Here is a 23789-nt window from a genome sequence, read left to right as displayed (position 1 = left end):
GGTTCAGGAGCTTACAGGCTGAAGAACATCAACACCCAGAAAGAGTTGGATCGTTCGTGGAATGCCAGGCATCTCAAAATTTTTTATCCTTGATGATGATTTCAATTTTGTTCGTGATGTAAACATTTTCAACTCAATCAATGCAATTATTGGCTTTCAACAAATTATCTTTTGATTGGGGGGCATCATACACCACATTCAAGAACAAGATCCAACTATAAGGCATCGGATGAAAATCTGTGTGGGTCCTTCAACACTTATGGAATCTTTTCGGAATTTCTTAAGTCAAGGCATCGGATGAAAATTCGAGTGAGTTCCTTCCGCAAGGCGTCGGTTTGAAACCCGAGTAAGTTCCTTCAAGACTTATTGAATTTTCGAATTATCCTTAAGTTAAGGCATCGGTTTAAAACCCGAGTGAGTTCCTTCTACAAGGCATCGGTTTAAAACCCGAGTGAGTTCCTTCTCAGACTTATTGTATTTCTCCGGAAATCTCTAAGTAAAGGCATTGTTCTAAACAACTAAGACCTAGTGCAACAGAAACTCCAATGACTAGCAAAGTTCAACAGCGACTCGAAGAGTCTCCTTCGGGGGTGCACGAACGGTCTCTGCAGTAGGGACGTCAGCAGCGCCATCAACAACGGAGTGATCAAGATCTTCTTGGGAAGAACGAGCGATAACTTCAGGTAGAAGAGGCGTAGGGGAGGCATCAATAGAAACCGTGGGAATCTGACTTGAAGATTCACCAACAGCAAGCGCCTTATGCTTGGAGGATTCACTAGCTGAAACCACCTCACTGGCCCCAATCACCGCCAACGGAACGATTTTCTTACAAGATTTCGCTTTGATAAAGTTCGGATCGATTATGGGAGCCAGTGTATACAAGAAAAAAACCGTATCAGTACAGAAATCCAACAACAAAAGCATCGAGGGAAAACCCTAGTTCTCTGTCAAATATGAAAAACCGATTAACTAAACCCCAAGTATAACTACTGTGCAAGTTTACTCGGGGGAAAGGGAAAGAGATGAGTAATCAAAAAACTCACTTGTTCAGAAGCTGATAGAGTTATTGTTGGAGTACGAGGAATACGGAAGCAAGCAGGAGGACGGAATGTTGCTTTTGCAAATCTAACTTGCAGATAGCAGGATAGATGGAGAGTACCCACGAAGGCTTTAAATAGCCTCAGGTATTAAGACGACGGTTGAGAGCTAAAGACAACCAATGGCCCAGATCGAAAAGACGCTTCGAAATCCACAACAAGCAAGATCAACGGTCAGAGGGAGGCCACATGGAAACATGTGGAGGTGAGCACCCGATGCAAGAATACCTCCAATTGTCGCACCGCCATTGTGATAATGGATGTATTACCGATTTATTGGAAATAGTGAATGGTATATTTTGGCAAGGAAACGTTTGGACTTCGCGAATACTAGAAGGGAAACGTGTGGACTTTGCAGTAAATGAAGGAGTGGGGAAGATTAATGCATCTTTCCAAAACGTATCTTCATAATATCTTTACAAGATTATCATTCGTCGAAGAATGTGAAGTTAAGTGATAAGTTTTACCATTTATATTTTGATATTCAAGACAAGATTTTGATAGGAGACGAGGAAGTACTAGGGCCAACATGAAAGAAGTGTCTATTCATTAGCAAGGAGGTCAATCTTTACAAAAAAAAAAAAAAAAAGATAACTCCCTAAGCCTCTTCTTCATTGTTGCCCGAGGAGCCCTGGGCAGGGGGACTTTTCTCAGGATCTTGAGAAGAGCCTTCCTCAAGATTGACGTTGTCAGAGCCCTCTTCAGCAGCAGCTTGTGACTCGGCTTGTGACTTTTCCTCTGGAAGCGCCGGCTCGTCAGCAAGAATTGCCTCATATTGTGGGTTAGCTGGAAAAGGATCATCTTCTTCCTGAGCCTAGTCTGGGAGATCCATGCCTAATTTCCCGAAGACCTCTTTATGGCACACCTCACGAAAGGGAGCAGTATCGAAGGAAGGGATTGATGCGAGAATTCTTTCCCAAACGTCATTCTGCCCCAAGCGATAAGCTTGGATGTTGTAGGCACCCAACAGTTGGGAGAAAGGTACGCTGTTCAAGTACTTCCGAACTCAATCTTTCCGAAGCTTTGGCTTGATGTGCTCGGGCTTGCTAGGAACCGCCCACTTCAGATATCTTTCGTTCTCCGCACACTGAAATTCCAGTTTGTCACCAAACAACGTGGTAGCTTCTTTCTGCTTCTTGGCCTCGCGCTCGGCAGCAACAGCACGAGCCTTTGAAGAATTAAGAGACTCCTTGAGGGAGTTCACCTCTTCCTCGTGCTTTCTCTGCAGCTCCTCGACAGCTGCAGTAAGCTGGTCTATCTCAAAATTGGCTTTGGCCAAATTCTCTTCACAGGTTTGCAGCAAGGAGCCGTTGCGACCAACCCGGCTCAATGCTTCCATGTGCTGATAGAAGCTCAACACAGCATTCTTGGGAAGGCAGAAATTATCAGAAGAAGTCATAAGAATTTATGAAAAAACAAGTAAGCAAGAAGACCGGTACCTTGTGGATTGATTAACAAGGGCAACGTCCTCTAGGGTTTCAAATTCCCGACGATCGGAAGGTATAAGACTGAGAGAGCTCCACTCTGCAGCTTTCTTAGGATCCTGTGTCACCCTGGCAGTCAACTTCAGGGTCCACTGGGGGGTGAAGACCTCCTCATAATCCGCAGAATTTTTGGATTTTTTATGGGAGGAAGCATCAACTGTATCATGCCTCCTTTTGGTTCTGGCGGAGGAGACATTAGACCTCTCCACCATCGGCTTCTTCCCTTTACCCGAAGCATCAGCCACTGGCCTGATATTCCTGATACCCCTGTAAGAGGGGTCGGGAGAGGGAACAGAAGCCTCTTGATCAACGGTCAAGGCTCTAGGCGATCATTGTTCGGCTGTCACAACGGCCCTAGCGGCCTTCAATCGCAGGCTCTCGAGATTCATTCTTGGAGGCATTGCAAAGAAGAGCAAGAGTCAGAATTAAAGACGTATCAATTTAGTAAAATTAAAGGATTATGGTTAGAAGCTCACAATGAGCCAAGCCCCAGTACTGAAGAATGGAGTTATACTCCACCTCAAGTCCATGTATCTCTTGATACCATGTAATGGATTTGATCTTCCTGATGGCCGCCTCGTCTTCTTTGAATAAGGGAAGGTCCCGATTATTCTCAGAAGAAGAAGTACACCGCCTCCAGACGGTCGGGAAGTTAAGATCTGATGGAGGCGCTCAACAGAAAAAGTATCATTCGCGCCATCTTTTGTGGTTAGAAGGGCAGGTTTCTTTGACAAGAATGTTGCCCCTCCAATCAAGTTCAGCCTTGTTGCATTTGGACAGAAAAACCCAGCCGGGAGGATGGGAGATAGAAAGAACATGAAAATGCACAAAGAGAGAAAGAGATGGCGTAATGCCAAGTTCAAAACATAAATCCAAGAAGCCGATGATGAGACGCCAGCTATTGGGAAGAAGCATTCCAGTGCAAATGTCCCAGTGATTCAGAACGGCTGAGAACAAAGGATTTAAAAAGGGAAAGCGAACCCCGCTTTCCAGTGCATCTATGTACAGGGAAAACTCACCCGAAAGGATTGAATCAACCCTCTCATCAGGATGGGGAGCCCTAACCTGATAAGAGGAAGGAAAATCAAAATCTTTGATTGCTGAAAGAAGGATTTCCTCCTTGAAAACGGAGGGGACAGAGCCAGGTCCGCCATCAGACCTGGAAGTTTGAGGCTGCCTAGAAGACTCGGCAGTTACCCTAGGAGTCTTGGAAGATCCAGACTCAGGAAGGACAGAAGGAGTGTTGGTTTTTCTCTCCAAACTTTTTTGAGAAACTTCAGCAAATTCAAGCCAGAGGACAGTTAGGGTTTTATTATCACTATCCGACTGTTCGGAAGGAGGGGAAGCAAAAGCTTCGTTACCACTACTATTACTAACACTGGGTACCAGAGAAACCCTGTTATCCGCCATTACTTGTTTCAGTAAGGTACAAAAAGAAAAAGACCAGTAAACTTACTGATTCAGTGAGGCAAAAGCTTGAGAGTAGGAAGGCGCGAAGCAGACGACGAAGGTTCAAATTCTAGACAAGAAGAATGAAACCTACGAAGACAACGAAACGCTTTTAAAACACCCACACGAGTGTTCGGGAATCTGAACGATCGAGATTGATTCAAAATCGACGATCGAGATTAGAAGACATTTTGAAAGTTTGAACTCACGAATCCAAAACAGGCGTTCGGAAACCGTCGCTTGGATTATGTGAGCCACGATAGATTGACTACAAAAGACACGTGGCATTACCCTCAATACGCTCGAGGAAAAGTGACCACCGCATTAAATGTGATATGACATTTAATGGAACACGCAGAGACTATTGCCTGACGAAGAACCCAGTTAAAAACCAAGCCCTCAGGATAGACCGAACGCTTGGTTTGGGGGGCTCGTGATATGGAGAAAATATGACGAACCGGGTTCATACTTGGTTTGATCCTCGACCCCGGTCGAGACGGAAGGAATCGACTCGCTCCCGAGCGAACCGGATCCGTAAGATGGCTTGCTGAGGAAGAAAACTTATTCAGCTACAAGCACGCCCTAATCCAACTTATGGATTAGGTTAATTACCCTAATGATTGCAGACTCAAATTGACGGCTGCTGCTAATCATTATCGAAGGGATAATCATCGCATAACCTAGAGGTTATCTCAGGAGTCCTCTACCGGACCAAACTGGTAGAAGTCTATCACTCAACGGATCTAATTGTTAAGATCCAACAACTACCCAAAGAAGGCTCAAGTGCATCCGACGAAGGAGATTCGAACGTACACTCTATATAAACCTCACTGCCATACGAGGTGAGGGACTCAGATTCAGATATAGACTGGTAGACGTAAACTATCAGAGGCTTACGATCTAGATCACCTTTTCCCAGTTCTTCATTCCTTAGCTCTGTGCTTCTAGCAGAGCCGTTTGTGATTAAGTTCATCAATTGACTTAGCCTTCGGAGGTGGACTCCCGACCCCCACGGTCGGGCCACAACTGACACTTTCATTTTGCATGTCATATCGAGGAGATCTAAGGGCTTAGCATATTTTGGATGCATCATGAGCCTTCAAATCCACATTTTGAAGTTGCTGTCTTGATTGGTCGACTCATTGGTCGATTGGACCAATCGACCAATTGGTTCTGAGTTTACCAATTTGGTCCTGTCTCTTCTATTTAAGTCTAATCTCGAGAATACTCCGCCTCATTTGCCTCCTAAGCCTCTGGAATGAGTTAGAACCCTAATCTAATCCATTCCCTTGCATTCTTTGGTGATCTCTCACAAAGACTTGAAGAATTCTTCATCCTCCTACAGCAAAGGTATGATTTCACTCACTCTTTCTTCTATCTCTGATTTTCTTTCTTTAATTCTGTTCTTCGTTGAGATCAGGAAGAAGATGATGCACTCTTGCAACCATCTATTCCATGATCTCATCATGTTCTTTAAGATCCATGATCATCATCAAGATCTTAACCTCAGCCAGTGGAATCTTCGAAACCCTAACCCTAATCCTTTGAAACCCTAACCTGTGTGATCATCTGGAGAACTTTTGGTAACCTCCCTTGTGAAGGGAAACCTCTTGGGTGACATTGTGTTAACCTAAACTTAATCATCTATATTTTCCTGTTTTGATAGTTAACAATTTATCTTCTCTCATCCAGAACTCTCAACTTTTTCCGGGGGGAACCAAAAAGGATGAGACCCTAATTTTCTTGGATCAAACCAAGAACCCCTAGTTTGATCATGGTAACCCAATCAATGTGTTTTCCTTACTATATCTGTAATCTTCATATCCTAGTTCTTTTATCTTTGATTATAATATTTTTCCCTCATAATCTATGTTTAACCTGGTAGGTTAACCTTTTTGTTCCTATGTTACAACTTGGGAACTTGATTTGGTTTATGAATTGATATCTTCTATACCCTAGAATACTACCATGATAATTTCCCTCTGATTTGTACCCTTTTGAACCATCAAATTCGGATTCTTGTAGGCCACTGTCTCCATTGGTCGACTCATTGGTCGACTGGTCTAGCAGACCAATCAATCGACCAATGAGTACAGCAATCTCATTCTTGGTCTGTTTCGATTGATTTATGATCTTTTCCTTTATGCATCTTTCCTAACATGTTGTATGCACTTGTTTAGGATTGTCTTCTCAGGTTTAGTCAAGATCATACTTCATTCTTTAAGTTCCTATCCAAGTTAGAAGGTAAGGACAGTTATCTCCTTAACAACATAGATTGCATACTCTTTGGTTTCTACTTTACGAAACTATGAGTTGTTTACTATTTGTACACTTTATATTCTGATGTACTACTGTGAGAATAGTAGCTTTTTATCATGTTTCTTTTATTACTTAGACTTATGTGAGATTGCTTATTACTATATTGTTTAATGATTTGATCATGACTTTACATTCTCTTTTATATAATGAGTTGTTGATTGTATATGTCATGACTGATCTGAGACTGTGTTTGATTAAGTTTGGTTTGGGATCGGGAGGTGTCCTTTTGACACTTCTGTCCTTGGACATTATCGGAAATAGTATGGGATGTTTTCGGGGTTGCCCTCGACACTTTCCCAAATCATTGGTTGTCATACCTAGGGCTGTCTAGTAGTGTTTGGTTAGGTTGTACCCCTGTTATATTAGACCCGATTCGGAAGGGTATTGAGACCGAACGACCTGTGGCAGCAATGGGGATTCACGGGCGCTCAAGACCGGTGAGTTATATCCGTGAGAGAACAGGAATCACATTGTGGGGGCCATTTATTGGAGGGTTGCATATGGCTAGACTTGGGCTCATGGGCGCTCGAGACCGGTGAGTTATATTCGTGAGAGGACATGAGAGCTTCCCGTTTACCATATGTGGATAACCAATAGGGTTGATGAGTCCGGTGAGTAATATCCGTGACTCTAGTGTGAAGGATACCGGAAAGGATCCCGAGAGGGGAGGAATGGAAGTATCTGGACCTAACTTGATGTAACTGACTAGATGACTTGCATTGGGCTAGGCTTTTCCCTGACATGCGACGTACTTATGCCAAATGGTTGTGAGAGAGTGTGTTGACTTAACCCCTTACCATGGTTTGTCTGAGAGGGATGCCCGGACCCACTACTAACAGGAGCCGTATGCGTGACCTACCCAAAGAAGTACGGTGCTATGACTTAAAGCATGTCTACCATAGAGACCAGCATACATAGAGTTTAGATGCATTCATACTTTATCTGTTTCATACTGCATTGCATCATGTTATGTTTTGCCACATGTTATCTATGATGTTATGGATTAACTACCTTACTGAGTTTCTTCGAAACTCATTCCTTTTTGTATATTCTTTGTTTAGATTATCCTGCAGGTACAAATTATTATGACGAGCAGTACAGTGAAGTGCAAGCCGATGAAGCGAATTACACGCAAGGTGCTGGCGACGATCAAGATTACTCTGATGATCCCCCGGCGGATCAAGCTGCGTACTACGTTTGAAGGCAACATAGAGTTAGAACAGATTCGTTGGATTGACGAAGTCCATACTTATGAAGACGTTATCTATAGACTAGAAGACACTTGATCTTAGTTTATTTCTTAATACATTTGTTTCAGTTGTATTTCCTTTTTGACTTTCATACTGCGTTCCGCTATATTGGTGGAGTGAGTTTCCGCCTCACTTTACTCCTTTTGATATCTTTGGATATCTGGTATCTTTTCCGCACTCTGATTATACTGATTATTCATTATTGTTTTGAACCTTTGTTTATAATATTAAACCTTGATTATTTCCTGTTTATGATTATGTTATTGTATATGTGGGAGGATGATTTCCTCGATACCTGATCTTTGGGGCTGTGGATCACACTCTCGGGTATGCCAGTTAGTGTACCGGCTGGGAGGATGTGACAGTGAAGATAAGGCTTTGTAAAAAAAAAAAGGAAGAAGGAAAAAGTATATCATTATTATTGTCCTTTACCTAGGAAAAGACCATGGTTGGCTAGGCCTGCGTCAGTTTTTAGGTCAGCCGCATCGATCGGGGCTCCAATAGAAATTAAACCCCAGGTCTCTTGATCATACTCATTGAGTTCAGGACGCTTGTTCAGAGGAAGAAGAGAGTTCAAGGAATGCAAACACCATTGGGAGTAGAAATTTGGATTTGGAATGGCACAGAAAAAGTATTTCTCTCGTCACTGTTTGTTGTCATGAGGAATGGAAGAGTCAATGAAAATCTGGGATTCTTTACCCAGTTCATTTGCAATACATGTTCTTCTTGCAAAATGAATGTATCTGCGTTTGCGGGATACTTTCAAAGTATAGTAGTTCCTAAAATTCAACAGAAGGAAGGCGCTTCAATCTGAGAATAAAGGCAAAAAAGCAGTATACTAACCTCCAACTATTTGGAGTGAGTTGAGAAGGGCAAACATGATAATAATCCAACAGGGACTGGACTATCGAGATTAAAGGGATTTTGAAACCAGATTCAAGGTGGTCAAGATAGATAGTGGGTGGTAAGGGGGGGGGGGGGGGGGGGGGGGGGGGGGTGGGGGGGGGGGGGGGTGGGCCGCCCCCTTTTGTTTTTCCTCCGGGGCCCCCCCGGCGGCAGCCGCCCCCGGGGGGTTGGGGTGTAATCCAGCTTTTACCTAACCTTGACCCGACCCGGTCATTGTTATGTTTGTAGGTCCAAAGACCTGAAGTGGTGGTAGGAGGGACTTATGGGCCCTACTGGTTGATGACGTAATGTCGGGATTCCGGTTTATGGACATTGATGATCTTGCTCCTTCCTTGAGCACATTACCAGTGCTAAGTTAGAATCTGCGCACTGATGAAGAGCGAGACAGTTGAAATAGCAAACGGACTCCTGTGCATAATCCGAAGGTACTCCCTGAAACTAGACCTCTTGAGTGAACTGTAGGAGAAAACCCCATGCAATTTGACCTTGTATAGCCCTCCAAGTCCGCACCTAAAGTTGCTGAACTATTCTGTAAAATTTCTGCAGAGATTGTTTTGGTCGATACTATTGGTCGATACCATCGACCAAAGGTATCGATCAACAAGTCTGCTGAGCCCAGATTTAAAGATTCTTGGAATATTCTTTTCTATTTATTTATTCCTCGAGACTGGAGCCCTATTCTCGCGTTTTTAACATCTGGGAACGTGAGAGAGCCTCCCAAGAACTCCTCCTTGGTAGTGGTGAAGCATCTTCTTCATCAATCATTGCCAACCACTCATTCCTACTTTCTTGTTCCACTTTAAAGGTATGACTCTCTCTCCTAATCACTTTCTCACTCATCTTTTCTCTATTTTACTGTTGGTGTGAAATCCAGCCCTAACCTTGACCCGGAAACCTTGTTATTTGTAGGTCCGATGACCCGAAGTAAAGTAAAAAAAAGGTGGTTTTTGGGGGCCCCCGGGGGGGGGTTGGTGTGCGGCTTTGAATCCATGAAGGTTGATGATGAGGTGCTATTTATGGAAACAGAATCCTGATGAAGATCTAATTAGTTGATGGACTTGGAGTGATCTCTATCTTGGTTTGAAGGCATTTCTACCTACTAGGTAAGTCACTTGACTTGTGTGCAAAACCCCTTTAGGTTTGGATTTGATCTGGGCCTTCAATTCCCTGTTTTGGCCTTGCTGTCTGCATTGGTCGACTGATTGGTCGACTGGGCCAGTCGACCAATCCACTCGACCAATGGGTGCTGTCTTTGGCAATTAGGTTGATTCTTGCTCTATTTAAGCCTAACCTCGAGTCCACTTCGTATTTGCTGCCTCCAAACCCTCTGGAACGGACCAAAGACCTCTCGCAAGTCATCTCTCTTGCATCCTTGGAGTTTTTTGGCGGATCTTCGTCGGAACTCTTCTTTTTGCATCAAAAGGTATGTCTACTCTCTCTTCTTCTCCTACATCTTTGTTTTTCTTTCCTTTTTGAGTTGAGACAGTAGAAGAGATGCTGCATCCTCTGTTGCAAACATCTCTGAACATGTTCTCATGATCATCCTAAGGATTAAAGGCTAGAACAATGATCTTAACCATGATCATTGCAAGCTTTTGAAGGATTCATGATCAAACCATGATTTAATCTCTGTTAATTTCCTAATCTGAATTCTGATCTCTTTGGATCTTCTTTCATTGATCATGTTAGTGGTTAATGGTTGTGTTTTCTTTCTATGATCCATAATCCATAGAATTCTAGTTGTTCTCTTCTACCTTACTATGTGTTCTTCATGATGCATGATAGTACATATATGGTAGGTTTTATTTCCTTATTTAGATTCATGCTTCTAAGCCTTATACCATGAAGACCTATGCATGTTTTCATGTTTTCATTACCAAAAGCAATGATCCATCTTCCTATTGTTCTTGTCCTTGTTTTCTATTTCAAAATTCATCAAGATCCATGTTTGATTTATTTATGGTAACTTTTTGTTTCCTAATTGGGATCTTGATACCTTGATTTGATTAGTGTTTTGAGGTCCCCTATATGCTAGAATACTACTGATGTAGTCTACCCCTTGATTAGTACCCTTTTGAACCACCAAATTCGGATTTCATATCTCAAAACTCTGATTTTCTAAGCTATCGTCTGCATTGGTCGGCTGATTGGTCGACTGGACCACTCGACCAATCCACTCGACCAATGAGTACAGCAACTCCGCATTGGTCCGTTTCGGATGTTTTGCTATATTTTCCTGTTAGGGATCTTTCCTAATATGTTGTATATACTTGTTTAGGACCTTCTTCTCAAGTTTGCCAAGATCTTACTTGATTTCTTAGGATTCTTTGCGAGTTATAAAAGGTAAGGATGGTTATTTCCTTAATTACATAGATAGCATGAATCTAGTTTCTATATTTGAATATCATTAATATGTTTCCTAAATTAGATTCTTACAATGATATACTACTGTTGCATAACTTTGATTACAGTAGCATTACTTATTCATATTGAATTGATTCATGTATGATTTACTTACCAATGTTATACAAATGTTTGTAAATATTGATTTCTTTCCATATATGGAGTTACCATATATGTGATGATATGAATTGATGCATGTGTATGCTTACGTATGGTTTGGGAAGGAGAGGTGTCCTTTTGACATTTCTGTCCTTGGACTACTACGGGAATATTATGGGATGTTTCCGGAGATGCCCTCTGGACACCTTCCTAAACTGTTGGATGACATATCTAGGATTGTCTAGTAGTGTTTGGCTAGGATGTCCTGTTATGTCAGACCCTAATCGGAGGGGTATTGAGACCGAACGACCCGTGGTAGCAATGGGGATTCATGGGCGCTCAAGACCGGTAATCAACCCGTGAGAGGACAGGAATCACATTGTGGGGGCCATTTATTGGTAGGGTTGCATATGGTTAGACTTGGGCTCACGGGCGCTTAAGACCGGTAACCAACCCGTGAGAGGACGTGAGAGCTTCCCGTTTACCATATGTGGATGATCAATAGGGTTGGTGAGTCCGTAGTCAGGGACTATGAGGACTCTAGTGTGAAGGATACCGGAAAGGATCGTCAGGGACGAGGAATGGAAGTATCTGGATCTGACTTGATGTAACCAAGTAGAAGACTTGCATTTTGGCTAGGTATTACCCTGACATGCGCCGGTACTTATACCAAATGGTTGTGAGAGAGTGTGTTGACTTAACCCCCTGCCAAGGTTTGTCCCGAGGGATGAAGGACCCATTACCAATCGGCTGCTCAAGACCGGTGAAATGATCCGTGAGAGAATCCAAGATATCTTAAATGGTTGAGGATGTGAGTGGACTTTCCTAAAGAAGTACGGTGTTATGACTTAAAGCATGTCTGCCAATAGAGACCAGCATACATAGAGTTAGAATCATTCATTCATTGGTTGTCTCATATCATATTGCATTATGTTTGTTCTGGAATTCTGCCATGTATGTTATTATGGATTTTAACTGCCTTATTGAGTTTCTTTGAAACTCATTCCTTTATTGTACAATGTTGTTAGACTATCCTGCAGTCTTGAATACTATGACGGTCCCTATGAGGAAGCGCAAGGCGAAGAGGCATATCTCCAGGAAGGTGATTGCGGTTACCACAATTACTCTGAAGATTCCACGGGTGGTTATGCTCCGTACGATGCTTAGTCCGACCATTGAGTGGAAGCGTCCTTGTGCTATTTATGAGATCTACACCTACAAGGATGTCGTCTACAAAGTGGAGAATAATTTAGTTACCCAATGTACTTGCTACTTGGGATTAGCTTTTATCTAGTTTATTCTTTCGAGCTACTTTTCCACTGGATGTAAAGTGGGATTTTTGCTTCACTTTACTTATCTGTTGACACTCTGATTATATATTTAGTATTCCGTTTCGTTTATGATTCATTCTTTCATTATTGGATCTATGATTTATCTTCCGCACTCTTGTTATGGTTGTTCATGATTATGTTATTGCTTATGTGGGAGGTTGATCACTCGATACCTGATCTTCGGGCTGTGGATCACACTCTCGGGTATGCCAGATAGGGTACCGGGCTGGGAGGGCGTGATGATTGGTATCGAGCCCAAGGTTCGAGGAGATCCTAACCATAAAAGGCAACAACTGAACATTCTCGAGTCATTGATCTGAAGTGACTCTTCTACTCTTAGAAGTGAATAATAGAACACTGAATTAGAAACTTGAACTTTGAGGCATAACGAAACATTTCGAATAACATACCATAATTATACTTGAACAAATGACACTAATGCAAGGAAAAGAAAAGTGCATAACATACAATAAATAAAGAGAAACAAAATGAACTTCATTAATTTCAAAGGTTTTACAATGATTACATCTGAAAAGCATAAATGGAAAATCCTAAGGTACAGTCTATCTAGGTGATCTACTCTGATCTCTATATGCTCTGAACTCCTCTGCTAGCTGAGTCACCTGATGCTCTATCCTGTCTGTCGAGACTCCATCCTCTCGTACATCTGCTCCTGTCCGACCTCCATCCTCTCTAGCATGGAAGTCATCGATCTCATCTGTGCACCAAGATCTGAAGTCTCCGGAACCGCATGTGAAGGGCCACCGCCTCGAAATGTGATGAAGGAAACTCGTGATGCACGAGCTCAGCCTCGCGCATATCCCAGTATCATCTCCGGCCTGATCATCACTATCGGGACCGATATCCTCTCCTCCATCCTCCGATCCCTCATCCTCATCCTCCGACTCATCATCATCTTCACCCTCTGGACCAGGAGATCTCTCTAACGATGTAGTCTCATCGTCGAATGGTCCGAGTCCCAATGGGGTATCCCCGTGATCTAGTGTCCATCGGAGTATCCTCGAAACTCACCCCGAAATGCCTGAAGATCAAAGTCGGAAGCCTCCCATAGCAAAGGTTCCGCATGCTAGGCCGCGAGAACTAAGTCCGGCATGACCTGCTGAATGATGTAGGAAAGATCGATCTCGAAGCCCATGTAGATGCGGTAAATGACCAAGGCCTCCATCACTGTGACCCGATGGTGATGTCCGGCTTTCGGCATGATGTTTCGGCCGACTATGCGACCGATAATACGTGCGAGAACCCGTCATCCGTCCGCTAGTCCACGGTGTGAAGCATCGGCGGCTATCCCATAGCGTGGAGCATATCTCGCGAAGCTCGTACGGCATCGATGGCTGTCGTCCGGTGCAGCTCCGGCGGGTATCCACACACACCGATGTGGGTAGTAAGGGACTGCGGGATCTCGGCCGGTGTCCGGGTGGAGAAGCGAATCCGAGTCTGGTGGACCCCTGCTCCCGAGGACAAGTCTGAGTGGATGTCCCTGGCCCCGAGCCTCCTCTGTGTAAGTAAGGTTGCTGAAGAACAACCTCACTAGCTCCGATATACCGGCAAATCCTCGGTGAAGAGGTGAGTCCACTGTAAAGTGTCGAACCTCTGCCGGATCCTGAAGGCTCTGAGCTGGCGTAAGTGAAGTAGACGCCCCATCTCGATGTTACAATAGCTGAAGTAGGCCTCGTACAGAAACTCGGCCTGAGGTGTGTCAAATAGGTCCGGTCTCCTAACCTCCTCTCTGGGCTCGAAAGGAACCTGACCTCTGCCCCTGAGAGCACCTACGATGCGACCTCTACCTCTACCTCCTCCTCGTCCTCCCCTCTGCATGATGTATCTGTGAAAGAGACAAGAGACAATTCCAATTAGTGCTATACAAGATTTTAGCCAAAAGGGTATTTTCGTAATTTTTCGGAAAATTTCAAATTTGGGGGAAATTTGATTTGAACATACTAGCATGTGCACAATACTTGGAATTTCATGTCTATGAAGTTGTTTTGATGAAAATCGATCGAAAACTTGGATTAAAGCGAAAAATTCAGCAAGAAGAAATTTGGGGATTTTGCAATTTAGGTCAAAATTGGATTTTTGAAAAGTTGAAATTGGTTAAATCAAATTGTATGGACCCATCTACAATGTCATCTTGAGCATGTAGCATTTGATCTCGTGCGAAAATTTCAAGCGGTTTGAGAGAAAACGAAATTTTTTCTAAAGATATCGATTTCGGTATAAAACTTTGCGAGATGAGCACCAAATGTGTAAAAACTTGTTGTCTATGCATGTCATTGTGTTTAAAACCTAGGGAATATGTTTCTAAGCATTCCTAAGCATGATTTCTAGCATTGGATACAAGAAAAGCATAGTTTTATTGAAATGCAAGCATGAGAAGATGAAAATGGAAGAAAGAATGAGAGATTTACCTTGTTTATGAAGATGGTGTGTTGTGGTGTTGTTGTTGAAGCACTAAATCACCTCAAGAACACTTGTGGGAACTCTTGGATATTTTCCCTAGAGCTCTCTCACCTTTGGAAGAAGTTAGAATGAGGTTGGAATGTGGAAATGAGGCTTATAATGCGAATTTTCGTATTCTGTCTTCATTGGTCGACTGATTGGTCGACTGGGTCACTCGACCAACCACTCGACCAATGGTCACAGTGACCTCATTTGCTGTTGAATTTTTGGAAAATGTGATTTTTGCCTTATGGAATATTGTTTGATGACTATATGGATATATTTGAGTATGATTTAAGATTTCAAATCATTTGGACTTGTGGTTTATGTTGAATCTTCGAAATTCGGTATTTTGATGTTCTCGGTTTTTGCAGAATGGTTACTCTGAGAAGTGGGCGTGGTGAATCCGGTGGTCACGGAGGTGGTGAAGTACCTCGGGGAGGTGGTGAAGTACCTCATGGAGGTGGTGAGATACCAAATGCTGATCGGGGTACTCATGAGATCCCTGGTGCCCCGAATGTTGGAAGTTTGGAGATATTGCCAATATCATGGGCAATATGATGCAACAGCAAGCAGCTCTCGGTTCAACCGGATGTTGGTGGGTTTCATGACTCGCATAATGAGACCCGGGCTGGTGCTAATGTGAATCCTCATGCCGCGATCCTCGAATGCGGGAGGTTTAGCTGGAACTCCTCATACTACTTTGATGGAGAGTTTTTCGAAAATGCAAGTACCCACTTTCACCGGAGTTACCAAGGACCCCTTGTTTCCTAACAAGTGGCTTCGTGAGTTGGAGAAGGCTTTCCGGCATCTGCAATGCTCGGAAGCTCGAGAAGATTTTGTTTGCTTGAGCGAAGTTGCAACAAGAAGCTGATGCATGGTGGATCTCCACTCGTCCTGTTTTGGAAGGTTTGCATGCGGGAGTTGTAACTTGGGAGTTATTCAAAGAGGCTTTTTGTATGAACTACTTTCCCGAGGCGGTGAAGGATGCAAAGGAAGCGGAGTTTATGATTCCGACTCAAGGAACTTTGTCTGTGTTGGAGTACCAACGAAGTTCGAGGAGCTTCATTTCTTTGCTCCAGATTCTTTGAAGGAAGACCTCGCCAAAGCAAAGAAGTTCTTCAAAGGACTGCGCCCTGCCATTAAAGCTTACCTCACGGTCCAGCCTATTGTGAGCTATGCTCAAGTGGTGCAGAACTCGAAGAAGTTGGAAGAAACAGAGAAGGAAAGTTCTCGTGTGCAAAAGCCTTGGCGATCAAGGAATTCTGGTTTGGTGGATCGCAATGACCGTCGTTATGTGAGACCTACACCCTACCCCACTCCTACCTTTCGGGCTAAGAGTGTAGGTCGAACACGGGTTTTCAGCAGCCCGGCCGGTTTAAACGATATGGCGGAAACCGACCACCAGCAAATGCAAGTGCAAGTGCAAGTGCGAGTGCAAGGCCTTTTGTTCGAAGTCCTCTGTTGCAGCCACCCCTGTTGGATCCAGCAATCCTGTTTGCTTCTCTGCAAGCAAGCTGGTCATTTTGCTCGTGCTGTCCGAAGCGGCCTGCCCAGCAGCCTTGCCCCGGTGGTGAAGAGTGCTCCTGCTCCTCCCTCCGGTAGAGTTTTCAGTATTTCCAACTCGAGCAGGATCCAAGCCATGATGTGATTACAGGTACATTGTTAGTCGCTTCTATTTCGCATTTGTCTTATTTGATACGGGTGCATCTCATTCGTTCATGTCATCTGCATTCATCAAGAAGACTAACCTAATCCCCGAGAAGTTGTCTAGTTGTTTATTGATTAGTACACCTCTGGTCTGTTGTGAAACTAGATAAGGGGTTATCTAGATGTCCTGTGTTGATTGGTGAAAAGAACTTGGAAGCCAATTTTGTGATTCTTGACATGAAGGACTTCGATGTTATTTTGGGAATTGATCGGTTGACGGCCCCACAAAGCTGTGTTCCTTTGTTCCTCAAAGAAGATTCGGTTCCATATTTGTGGAAGTCCGGTCTTTGAATTTCAAGGTGAAAAGAGAAGGGTTCGTAAGAAGGTGCTGTCTGCACTGATGCAAGTCTATGCCCTAGTGGATGATGCTTCATCTGAAGGCAAGGGTATAGTGGAGAAAAGAGTCGATGAAGTCGAGTTGTCTGCGACTTTGTTGATGTCTTCCCCGATGATCTATCGGAGTGCCTCCGGACGAGAGATGTCGAATTCTCTATTGATCTCGTCCCTGGTGCCGCTCCGGTATCTAAAGCTCCGTATAGGATGGCTCCTACTGAGTTGAAAGAGTTGCAAAATCAGTTGAATGAGCTCATTGATAGAGGTTTCGTACAGCCTAGTGTGTCACCTTGGGGAGCTCCGGTCTTGTTCGTCAAGAAGAAAGACGGTAGTATGCGCTTGTGCATCGACTACCGTGAGTTGAATAAGTTGACTATCAAGAATAGATATCCGCTGCCCAGAATCGATGATCTCTTCGATCAGTTGAAGGGTGCAGTTGTGTTCTCGAAGATTGACTTAAGGTCCGGATATCACCAATTGAAAGTGAAGTCTAGTGATATCTTCAAGACAGCTTTCCGAACGCGGTATGGTCACTACGAGTTTAGAGTCATGCCTTTCGGATTGACCAATGCTCCTGCGGTGTTCATGGACCTCATGAACCGAGTATTTCATGATGTGCTTGATAAGTTTGTGATTGTTTTCATTGATGACATCTTGATCTATTCGAAGAGCGAAGAAGAGCATGCGAGTCATCTAAGTTTCACTTTGCAAAGGTTGCGAGAAAAGAAGTTGTTTGCTAAGTTTAGCAAGTGTGATTTCTGGCTTAAAAGAGTAGTTTTCCTTGGTCATGTAGTTTCAGCCGAAGGTATTCGTGTCGATCCTGAAAAGGTCCAAGCTGTGGCTGATTGGGAGAGACCGAAGTCAGTAACGGAAATAAGAAGTTTTCTTGGATTGGCGGGTTACTACCGAAGGTTTATTGAGAACTTTTCTCGGTTGGCTGCTCCTATGACTAAGTTGACCAGGAAAGAAGAGAAGTTTGTTTGGTCCGACGCCTTGTGAGAAGAATTTCCAAGAGTTGAAGGATAGATTGACAAGTGCCCCGGTTTTGACTATACCTGATAGTTCCGGTGGTATGACAGTTTATACCGATGCGTCAAAGATTGGTTTGGGTTGTGTACTGATGCAACATGGCAAGGTCGTAGCCTATGCTTCTCGGCAATTGAAGGATTATGAGCGGAATTACCCCACTCACGATCTAGAACTTGCCGCCGTTGTCTTTGCTTTGAAGATTTGGAGACATTATCTTTACGGTGAGAAGATTGCCATTTTCACGGATCATAAGAGTTTGAAATATTTCTTTACCCAAAAGGAGTTGAACATGAGACAAAGGAGATGGTTGGAACTCGTCTCCGATTATGATTGTGATATTCAGTATCATCCTGGGAAAGCAAATGTTGTTGCTGATGCTCTTAGTAGGAAGAACCAGAAGAAGACTTTGGATTTAAATGCTTTGAGTTTACCATTGTGGTCTTCTATTGAGAGTTTTGATTTGGAAATCGTTCCTGAGAATTCTGATTTTATTCTTTCTGCCATGACGGCAAGATCTGGTCTTAGAGATAAGATTGTTGCTCAGCAGAGTTCCGATCAAGAGTTTTTGACCAAAGTTGAGAAGATTTCTTCGAATCTCGAGTCGGACCCCGACTTTGGTATATCCATGGATGGTGCTTTGTTGTTTAGAGGAAGACTGTGTGTGCTGCAAAACGATGAAGTTAAGAAAGAAATATTGAAGGAAGCACACCAGTCGGTCTTTCTTGTACACCCGGGAAGCACCAAGATGTACAAGGACTTGAAGGAACATTTTTGGTGGATTGGTCTAAAGGCGGATGTTGACGATTTTGTTGCCAAGTGTGAGACTTGCCAACGTGTGAAAGCCGTTCGACAACCTCCATCTGGATTACTTCAACCCCTTCCTATTCCTAGTTGGAAGTGGGAAGATATCCCCATGGACTTTGTGACTAGCTTGCCTCGGACAAGTAAAGGCAATGACACCGTGTGGGTGATTGTTGATAGGTTGACCAAATCAGCCCATTTCATTCCTATGAAGATCACTCATACTCTGGATAAGCTAGCCGGGCTTTATGTGGATAATGTGGTTCGTCCGCATGGTGTGCCATTGAGTATTGTCTCGGATCGTGATCCTAGGTTCACCTCAAGGTTTTGGAATAGTTTGCAGAAGGCCTTGGGAACCCAATTGAACTTGAGTACAGCTCATCATCCACAGTCGATGGACAATCGAGCGGACAATTCAGACATTGGAAGACATGCTCGAGATCTTGTGTGGTGGATATGGGTGGTAATTGGGATGAACACCTAGCTTTGGTTGAGTTTGCCTATAACAACGGTTATCAAGCAACAATAGGCATGGCTCCATTCAAGGCTTTGTATGGTAGTACTTGTAGGACACCTTTGTACTTGGACTGAGACAGGTGAAAGAAAAGTCTTAGGTCCCGAGATGATTGAAGCTACAAGTGCTATGGTAGATATGATAAGAGAAAGGATTAAGTCCGCCTGATCGAGACAGAAAATCTTATGCTGATAAGAGAAGGACCGATTTGGAATTTCAAGTTGGAGAGAAAGTCTTTCCGAAGGTCTCACCAATGAAGGGTGTGATGAGATTCAATGTTAAGGGAAAGCTTAGCCCTCGTTACATTGGACCTTTCGAGATTTTGGAAAAGGTTGGACCGTTGCGTATCGATTAGCATTACCTCCGTCTCTTGCTGGTGTGCACAATGTGTTTCATATTTCGATGCTCCGAAAATACATAGAGAATCCGGAACACATTTTGCAACAAGCACCTGAAGGACTTAGTGCTGATTTGACCTATGATGAAGAACCGGCCGAAATCCTGGATAGGAAGGACAAGCAACTGGAATCGCGCCATTCCTTTGGTGAAGATTCGGTGGAAGAACCATACCCCTGAAGAAGCTTCTTGGGAGAAGGAAGAAGACATGAAGGAGAAGTTTCCTTACCTCTTTGGAAGCACAGTACGCTTTCAATTTCGGGGACGAAATTTCTTTAAGGGGGGAGAATGTGAAATCCAGCCCTAACCTTGACCCGGAAACCTTGTTATTTGTAGGTCCGATGACCCGAAGTAAAGTAAGAAGTCAGCTTTGGGCCATCCCGAAGAGAGGACTTGGTGTCTGGCTTTGAATCCATGAAGGTTGATGATGAGGTGCTATTTATGGAAACAGAATCCTGATGAAGATCTAATTAGTTGATGGACTTGGAGTGATCTCTATCTTGGTTTGAAGGCATTTCTACCTACTAGGTAAGTCACTTGACTTGTGTGCAAAACCCCTTTAGGTTTGGATTTGATCTGGGCCTTCAATTCCCTGTTTTGGCCTTGCTGTCTGCATTGGTCGACTGATTGGTCGATCGGCCAGTCGACCAATCCACTCGACCAATGGGTGCTTTGTCTTTGGCAATTAGGTTGATTCTTGCTCTATTTAAGCCTAACCTCGAGTCCACTTCGTATTTGCTGCCTCCAAACCCTCTGGAACGAACCAAAGACCTCTGCAAGTCATCTCTCTTGCATCCTTGGAGTTTTTTGGCGGATCTTCGTCGGAACTCTTCTTTTTGCATCAAAAGGTATGTCTACTCTCTCTTCTTCTCCTACATCTTTGTTTTTCTTTCCTTTTTGAGTTGAGACAGTAGAAGAGATGCTGCATCCTCTGTTGCAAACATCTCCGAACATGTTCTCATGATCATCCTAAGGATTAAAGGCTAGAACAATGATCTTAACCATGATCATTGCAAGCTTTTGAAGGATTCATGATCAAACCATGATTTAATCTCTGTTAATTTCCTAATCTGAATTCCGATCTCTTTGGATCTTCTTTCATTGATCATGTTAGTGGTTAATGGTTGTGTTTTCTTTCTATGATCCATAATCCATAGAATTCTAGTTGTTCTCTTCTACCTTACTATGTGTTCTTCATGATGCATGATAGTACATATATGGTAGGTTTTATTTCCTTATTTAGATTCATGCTTCTAAGCCTTATACCATGAAGACCTATGCATGTTTTCATGTTTTCATTACCAAAAGCAATGATCCATCTTCCTATTGTTCTTGTCCTTGTTTTCTATTTCAAAATTCATCAAGATCCATGTTTGATTTATTTATGGTAACTTTTTGTTTCCTAATTGGGATCTTGATACCTTGATTTGATTAGTGTTTTGAGGTCCCCTATATGCTAGAATACTACTGATGTAGTCTACCCCTTGATTAGTACCCTTTTGAACCACCAAATTCGGATTTCATATCTCAAAACTCTGATTTTCTAAGCTATCGTCTGCATTGGTCGACTGATTGGTCGATGGACCACTCGACCAATCCACTCGACCAATGAGTACAAAGCAACTCCGGAATTGGTCTGTTTCGGATGTTTTGCTATATTTTCTGTTAGGGATCTTTCCTAATATGTTGTATATACTTGTTTAGGACCTTCTTCTCAAGTTTGCCAAGATCTTACTTGATTTCTTAGGATTCTTTGCGAGTTATAAAAGGTAAGGATGGTTATTTCCTTAATTACATAGATAGCATGAATCTAGTTTCTATATTTGAATATCATTAATATGTTTCCTAAATTAGATTCTTACAATGATATACTACTGTTGCATAACTTTGATTACAGTAGCATTACTTATTCATATTGAATTGATTCATGTATGATTTACTTACCAATGTTATACAAATGTTTGTAAATATTGATTTCTTTCCATATATGGAGTTACCATATATGTGATGATATGAATTGATGCATGTGTATGCTTACGTATGGTTTGGGAAGGAGAGGTGTCCTTTTGACATTTCTGTCCTTGGACTACTACGGGAATATTATGGGATGTTTCCGGAGATGCCCTCTGGACACCTTCCTAAACTGTTGGATGACATATCTAGGATTGTCTAGTAGTGTTTGGCTAGGATGTCCTGTTATGTCAGACCCTAATCGGAGGGGTATTGAGACCGAACGACCCGTGGTAGCAATGGGGATTCATGGGCGCTCAAGACCGGTAATCAACCCGTGAGAGGACAGGAATCACATTGTGGGGGCCATTTATTGGTAGGGTTGCATATGGTTAGACTTGGGCTCACGGGCGCTTAAGACCGGTAACCAACCCGTGAGAGGACGTGAGAGCTTCCCGTTTACCATATGTGGATGATCAATAGGGTTGGTGAGTCCGTAGTCAGGGACTATGAGGACTCTAGTGTGAAGGATACCGGAAAGGATCGTCAGGGACGAGGAATGGAAGTATCTGGATCTGACTTGATGTAACCAAGTAGAAGACTTGCATTTTGGCTAGGTATTACCCTGACATGCGCCGGTACTTATACCAAATGGTTGTGAGAGAGTGTGTTGACTTAACCCCCTGCCAAGGTTTGTCCTGAGGGATGAAGGACCCATTACCAATCGGCTGCTCAAGACCGGTGAAATGATCCGTGAGAGAATCCAAGATATCTTAAATGGTTGAGGATGTGAGTGGACTTTCCTAAAGAAGTACGGTGTTATGACTTAAAGCATGTCTGCCAATAGAGACCAGCATACATAGAGTTAGAATCATTCATTCATTGGTTGTCTCATATCATATTGCATTATGTTTGTTCTGGAATTCTGCCATGTATGTTATTATGGATTTTAACTGCCTTACTGAGTTTCTTTGAAACTCATTCCTTTATTGTACAATGTTGTTAGACTATCCTGCAGTCTTGAATACTATGACGGTCCCTATGAGGAAGCGCAAGGCGAAGAGGCATATCTCCGGGGAAGGTGATTGCGGTTACCACAATTACTACGAAGATTCCACGGGTGGTTATGCTCCGTACGATGCTTAGTCCGACCATTGAGTGGAAGCGTCCTTGTGCTATTTATGAGATCTACACCTACAAGGATGTCGTCTACAAAGTGGAGAATAATTTAGTTATCCAATGTACTTGCTACTGGGATTAGCTTTTATCTAGTTTATTCTTTCGAGCTACTTTTCCATTGGATGTAAAGTGGGATTTTTGCTTCACTTTACTTATCATTGACACTCCGATTATATATTTAGTATTCCCTTTTTTTTTTAATTAAAATTTTATTAATTTATTATATGTTTTTTTTTTTCCCCTCCTCTTTTTTGTTTTTGTTGTTTTTTTTTTTTTTTTTTGGGGGGGGGGGCGCCCGCCACCGCCCTCGACCGGCGGGCGACCCCCCCCCGGGTGGCGCGTGGGGGGGGGCGGGGGGGGGGGGGGGGGCGGGGGGGGCCGCGGGCGGGGCGGCCGCCCCCCCCCCCCCCCCCCCCCCCCCCCCACCCCCCCCCCCAAAAATTTTTGTACACACAAATAACTATGTTTGTTTCACCCCACAACACAAACCACCCCACTCCACTTTTTTTTGCCCCCCCCCCTCCTTTTTTACCAAAACCGAGATGAAGCTCGTGATTAACCTAATCTATACCTTGCATATGTGCTCCATGTTACTTCTAAACGATTCCCTACCTAATCCCCCATGTTTTCCCCTAATTTACATTGAGATATAGCCAATGCCATGATCTACAACTCTTAACCTTAATATGTCAATTTGGGGATTTCCAAATGGACCATTGGATTATGAAAGTTTCTTGATAATTAGTGTCCCCATGTTGTGCTTAGACTATCCTCCAAGTTCAATGTCAATCCGAGACCCGGAAGACCAAATGCGGGCAAGAATCCGAAAAGCCCGAGCTTGCTGTCCTCGGAATTGATTTGGTCGATACTATTGGTCGATACTATCGACCAAATGTATCGACCAATAGAGTTCTTGTCGGCAACTTTTGCCCGATTCCGATTCGTTTGATCTCCGATTGTTCCGATTTCTTCTCTAACCTTTCATATATGCTTGTTTAGGACTTTAAGACTATTTGGGCCACTTGCTTGTGATCTTGGACCATTCTCTTCTCCGATTCAAGGTAAGGATAGTTATCGAT

The sequence above is a fragment of the Hakea prostrata genome, unplaced genomic scaffold, assembly GCF_041222555.1.
Source record: "Hakea prostrata isolate BN-2017 unplaced genomic scaffold, UWA_Hpros_2 contig_31, whole genome shotgun sequence".
NCBI lineage: Eukaryota > Viridiplantae > Streptophyta > Magnoliopsida > Proteales > Proteaceae > Hakea > Hakea prostrata.
This window is presented reverse-complemented; position numbering follows the sequence as displayed.